The 6,541-nt window shown below is 47.9% G+C and overlaps 1 pseudogene; it reads right to left on the reverse strand.

The window, feature by feature from the left end:
* Positions 1-2,312: 2,312 nt before the first annotated feature.
* On the reverse strand, positions 2,313-3,306 carry LOC100433560 (small ribosomal subunit protein uS5-like; annotated as a pseudogene).
* Between the last annotated feature and the right edge of the window lie 3,235 nt (positions 3,307-6,541).

Here is a 6,541-nt window from a genome sequence, read left to right on the forward strand (position 1 = left end):
TGGAAGACAACCAAGTGTCCACCAATAGGTAAATGGATAAACAAAGTGTGGTATACATATGCAATGGAATATTATTTAGCCTTAAAAAAGAAAGAAATTCTGACACATGCTACAACATGGATGAACCTTGAGGACATAATGCTAAGTGAAATAAGCCAGTCACAAAAAGGCAAATACTGTATGATTCCACTTATGTGAAGTACCTAGAGTAGTCAAATCAATAGAGACAGAAAGTAGAATTGTGGTTGCCAGGGACTAGGTGGGAGGGGAAAGTGGGAGTTATTTAAAGGGTACAGACTTTCAGTTTCACAAGATGAAAAGAGTTCTGGAGATGGATGGTGGTGATGGTTGTGCAATGATATGAATGTCCTTAATATCACTGAACTGTATACTTAAAAACGATCAAGATGGTAATTTTTATGTTATGTTTTATCACCTTTTTTTTTTTTGTTTTTTGAGACAGTCTCATTCTGTTGCCTAGGCTGGAGTGGAGTGGCATGATCTCTGCTCACTGCAACCTCCTCCTCCCAGGTTTAAGTGATTCTCCTGCCTCAGCCTCCTGAGTAGCTGTGATTACAGGCACGTGCCACCACGCCCAGCTAATTTTTGTATTTTTAGTAGAGATGGGGTTTTGCCATGTTGGCCAGGCTGGTCTCGAACTCCTGACCTCTGGTGATCTGCTCATCTCAACCTCCCAAAGTGCTGAGATTAACAGGCATGAGCCACCATGCCTGGCCCATAAATGGGTAAATTTAAGCTGAGTCTTCAGCCTCAATAATGTTTACACAAATTGACATTCTGTGCCTTGAAAAGGACTCAGAAAAGTGAAAGTTTTCTACTGTGACCTGTCTCAACTTCAGATTTATGCCCTAAAGTCTCAGAGAGGAAACAGCTGCTCAGGGATTCCAAAGGAAGGCGGAAATACAATACTTCGGAAATTAGACGGCATTTTCTTTGAAAAAGGAATCTCTTTGCCTGAACCTCCCATTTTTGTTTGTTATTTTTCTTTCTTTTGTTTTGTTTTGAATTTTTTGTTTTGCCTTTAATCAACATGGACCTGGCTCCCTCTGCTGGAGCTAAAGTAAAATGCTGCTTTAAAAATCAATTCGGGGCCAGATGCCTTGGCTCAGGCCTGTAGTCCCAGCACTTTGGGAGGCCGAGGGGGGCGGATCACTTGAGCCCTGGGACCAACGTGGGCAACATGGCAAAACCCTGTCTTTGCAAAATACAAAAATTCACCAGATGTGGTGGTGCGTGTCTGTAGTCTCGGCTACTCGGGAGGCTAAGGCAGGAGGATTTCCTGAACCGGGGAGGCAGAGGCTGCAGTGAGCAGAGACGGCATCATTGCACTCCAGCCTGGGAGACAGGAGTGAAACCCTGTCTCAAAGAAAAAAAAAATTAGCTGTACACGTGAGTCCTATCTACTTGGGAGGCTGTGGTAGGAGGATTGCTTGAGCCCAGGAGATTGAGACCAGCCTGGGCAAGATGAAGAGACCCCCATCTCTACAAAAAAAGTTTTTAAAAAATAGCTGTGTGTGGTGGCAACTGCCTATGGTCCCAGTTACTCAGGAAGCTGAGGCAAGAAGATCCCTTGAGCCCAGGAGTTGAGGCTGCAGTGAGCTATGATCTGGCCACTGCACTCCAGCCTGGGCGAGAGAGCGAGACACCATCTTGCTCTGGTGATTCATTACCATTGAATCTCTTGAATTATATCAATAATCACTTCGGTACTGAATGTCTCCTGTGTATATAGCAATACTCAGGGCCCCGGAGGAGGCCAAGAACTGCCATGTTTCTCCCCTCAAGATCTGTGGGTTTTTTGTTTTGTGTTGTTTTTGAGTCAGAGTCTTGCTCTGTCACCCAGGCTGGAGTGCAGTGGCACGATCTCGGCTCACTGCAACCTCCGCCTCCCAGGTTCAAGTGATCTTCCCGCCTCAGCCTCCCAAGCAGCTGGGATTACAAGCATGCACCACCACACCTGGCTAATTTTTGTATTTTTTTAGTAGATACTGGGTTTCACCATGTTGGCCAGGCTGGTCTCGAACTCCTGACCTCAGGTGATCCACCTGCCTCAGCCTCCCAAGCAGCTGGGATTACAAGCATGCACCACCACACCTGGCTAATTTTTGTATTTTTTTAGTAGATACTGGGTTTCACCATGTTGGCCAGGCTGGTCTCGAACTCCTGACCTCAGGTGATCCACCTGCCTCAGCCTCCCAAAGTGCTGGGATTACAGGTGTAAGCCACCATGCCCAGCCATGGATCTGGGTTTTTTTTGTTTTGTTTTTTTCACGCTTAATTCACTTTATTTTTCTTGTATAAAAACCCTATGTTGTAGCCACAGCTGGAGCCTGAGTCCGCTGCACGGAGACTGGTGTGGGTCTTGACGAGGTGGTCAGTGAATTCCTGATAGGGAGACTTGGTAAATACAGTCTCCTTCCAGAGGTCGGGGGTCAGGTAGCTGTAGGTCTTAGAAACGGCATCAAAGGTGGCCTTGGCGAAGTTGTCCAGGGTGACAGTGCAGCCCCGGGCTGAGGTGTAGCAGTCATCGATACCAGCCATCATGAGCAGCTTCTTGGGCACAGGTGCGGAGACGATGCCAGTGCCCCTGGGTACAGGGATGAGGCGCACCAGCACAGAGCCGCAGCGGCCTGTCACCTTGCAAGGTACGGTGTGGGGCTTGCCGATCTTGTTCCCCCAGTAGCCTCTGCGCACCGGGACAATGGAGAGCTTGGCCAGGATGATGGCCCCACGGATGGCGGTGGCCACCTCCTTGGAGCACTTAACACCCAGACCGACGTGGCCTATGTAGTCTCCGACAGCAGCAAATGCCTTGAACCTGGTGCGCTGGCCGGCACGGGTCTGCTTCTGCACTGGCATAATCTTCAAAACCTCATCCTTGAGAGAAGCCCCCAGGAAAAAGTCAATGATCTCTGATTCCTTAATGGGCAGGGAGAAGAGATAGATCTCCTCCAGGGACTTGATCTTCATGTCCTTGACCAAGCGGCCCAACTTGGTGACAGGCATCCACTCCTTATCCTTGGCCTTGCCTCTGCGAGCTCCGCGGCCCCGGCCCCGGCCCCGGCCCCGGCCCCGTCCACGGCAGCTACACCGGCCCCGGATGCCACTGCCGAAACCTCCGCGGAAGCCACCGCAGTTCCCCATTCCAGGGCCACCAGGGCCTCCGGGCCCCCGCGCTGCACCGGCGTCATGCCATTTCGTGTTTTCTCGGAGAAGATGCGGACCTGGGGTTTTTAAGGGAACATGGATGCTGTATACAGTGATTAGCATGGTGTCTAACATATAGTAAATCCTCTGTAAATGTTCACTTACTCTACTGAGTGCGGCTTCTGTTCAGGGCTAGAATCTCTTATCTAGGCCTGCCGGAACATTTTTTTTTCAGATAGATTCCTCCTGGCCTCTGCTAAATTCTCAATACCATGAGAACAGGAACAAAGTCTTATTCATGCTCCATCCCTAGTTCTTAGGATACCTGGCACATGAAACACACTCAAACATTTTGTTGAGTTAATGATGTCTCAAGGAAACTCACTCTACCCTTTGCTTGCTCCCATTGTTTAAAAAAGGGAGGTGACTGGCCAGGTGCGGTGGCTCACGCCTGTAATCCCAGAACTTTGGGAAGCCGGGGCGGGCAGATCACCTGAGGTCAGGAGTTCGAGACCAGCCTGACCAACATGGAGAAACCCCGTCTCTACTAAAAACACAAAAAATTAACCAGGTGTGGGGGCGGGTGCCTGTAGTCCCAGCTACTTGGGAGGCTGAGGCAGGAGAATGGTGTGAACCCAGGAGGCGGAGCTTGCAGTGAGCTGAGATTGTGTCACTGCACTCCAGCCTGGGTGACAGAGCAAGACTCCATCTGAGAAAAAAAAAAAAAAAAAAGGGAGGTGACGCCAGGTATAGTGGCTCATGCCTGTAATTCTAGCACTTTGGGAGACTGAGCTGTGATCGTGCCGCTATACTCCAGCCTGGGTGACAGAGTGAGACCCTATCTCAACAACAACAACAACAAAAAGGAGGTGAAATACATCTTCCTATGATGTATTTTGCCTAATCTTAGTGGTTCTCAATAAATGTAAGTTCCCTTTCTACCTCCCCTTCTTGTCCTTCTATCATTGCCCTTTTCTTCTACCTTTTTCTTCTTCTTCTTCATTTTTTTTTCTTTTTTTTTTTGAGACAGAGTCTTGCTCTGTCGCCCAGGCTGGAGTGCAGTGGTGCGATCTAGGCTTACTGCAACCTCTGCTTCCCGGGTTCAAGTGATTCTCCTGCCTCAGCCTCCTGAGTAGCTGGGACTCCAGGCATGCACCACCACGCTCAGCTAATTTTCGTATTTTTAGTAGAGATGAGGTTTCGCCATGTTGCCCAGGCTGGTCTCGAACTCCTGGCCTCAAGTGATCAGCCCACTTTGGCCTCCAAAAGTGCTGGAATTACAGGCCTGAGCCACCGCACCTGGCCTCTTCTACCCTCCTCTATTCAATTACTGGAGGCCTGCAAATTAAACTGACAAAAGAAAAATTAATAAGAGTTCATGCATGCAATGCATGTATGTGTGGGAATGCTCAGTGATGAGTAACTCAAAAAGGTGGCTAGAATTTGTGGCTTATGGCTGGGCACGGTGGCACATGCCTGTAATCCCAGAACTTTGGGAGGCCGAGATGAGTGGATCACTTGAGGTCAGGAGTTCGAGAGCAGTCTGGCCAACATGGTGAAACCCCTCTACTAAAAATACAAAAATTTGCCAGGCATGGTGGCACATGCCTGTAGTCCCAGCTACTCGGGAGGTTGAGGTTGGAGAATTGCTTCAACCCAGGAGGTGGAAGTCGAAGTGAGCCGAGATCACACCATTGCACTCCAGCCTGGGTGACAGAGCAAGACTCTGTCTCAAAAAAAAAAAAAAAAAAAAAAATTTGTGGCTGTATCTAACAGTAGGGGAAGGAGGAGGAAGAAAAGAGTCCCATGGGAAGGACAAATAGGTTTTAGGTTTTTAAAGGAAATACAAGTGGGTTTTTTTTTTTTTTTTTTGAGACAGAGTCTTGCTCTGTCGCTCAGGCTGGAGTGCAGTGGTGCGATCTCAACTCACTGCAAGCTCCACCTCCCAGGTTCAAGCGATTCTCCTGCCTCAGCCTCCTGAGTAGCTGGGATTACAGGCACACGCCACCATGCCTGGCTAATTTTTGTATTTTTAGTAGAGACTGGGTTTCACCATGTTGGTCAGGCTAGTCTCGAACTCCTGAACTTGTGATCCGCCCGCCTAGGGCTCCCAAAGTGCTGGGATTACAGGTGTGAGCCACCACACCCAGCCACAAGTGGGTTTTTAAGAGAACAAATGAGAGCTAAAGTTTGTGATAATATTTGGCCACATAACTATGAGTGGTCTTTCTGCCTTCTTCAAGGCCGTAAAACTTCCCTGGAGGGAGAATTCATGATACCTCATTTCTCAGAAGTTGCTGCTTTTGGTCACATAAGGGAAGCTCCAAGAAGGATTCTTTATGAATCTATTGAATCTCAAATGTGTTCTGCTTACAATAATCTTTATACTAACTCTGGAGTTCTGAGTTAGCATAACGGTTCTTGCACCCTCATGAATATGAGACTATTTAAATCCCCTGCTGATATCCAGATTCTACTGCCTGTACCTTCAGTGTTCCTCTAATAATCTATTAGCCAAATAATTTAAAACTTAAAAGTAATTGGGGAAATCCATCTTGAAACACGAAACAAAGAGGTATTGAGGGCTTTAAATGTGCTGAGTGACTAGGTTCAGACCAGATAGGAGTAAATTCAGGAGTTTTGAAAAGGGAATATTCCTGAGAGTACAGAAGAGTTAGAAGAGGTTTTCTGTAGTTCATAGGCTCAACAATTTATTCACGCATCTGAAGACCTGGATTGCTGGGAACAGTGGCTCATGCCTTAATCCCAGCTACTCAAGAGGTTAAGGCAAGAGGATGGTTGAGGCCAGGAGATAAAGACCAGCCTGAGGCTGGGTATGGTGGCTCACACCTGTAATCCCAGCACTTTGTGAGGCCGAGGCAGGTGGATCACGAGGTCAGGAGTTTGAGACGAGCCTGGCCAACATGGTGAAACCCCTTCTCTACTAAAAATATAAAAATTAGCTGGGCATGGTGGCAGGTGCCTGTAGTCCCAGCTACTCATGAGGCTGAAGCAGGAGAATCACTTGAACCTGGGAGGTGGAGCATGAAGTGAGCTGAGGTCATGCCACTGCACTCCAGGCTGGGCAACAGAGCAAGACTCTGTCTTGGGGGAAAAAAAAAAAAAAACCAGCCTGAGCCGCACAGTGAGACCCTGTCTCTTAACAACAACAAAAAAGCAAACAACATGGTACTTACCCTCATGGAGTTCACCCTCTAGTTGAGTAGACATATAACTACCAAAGGAATTAATAAGAAAACGATGACAGAATATAGCGAAGAAAGTAAGCAAGGTGCTGTTTATATATGAGGTAGGGCGGGCAGGGGACAAGAGTCAGCTTTAGAGAGGATGAGGGTCAGGAAGTCTCTCTGTG

The sequence above is a fragment of the Pongo abelii genome, chromosome 9 (genome assembly GCF_028885655.2).
Source record: "Pongo abelii isolate AG06213 chromosome 9, NHGRI_mPonAbe1-v2.0_pri, whole genome shotgun sequence".
In the NCBI taxonomy this organism is placed as follows: Eukaryota; Metazoa; Chordata; class Mammalia; order Primates; family Hominidae; genus Pongo; species Pongo abelii.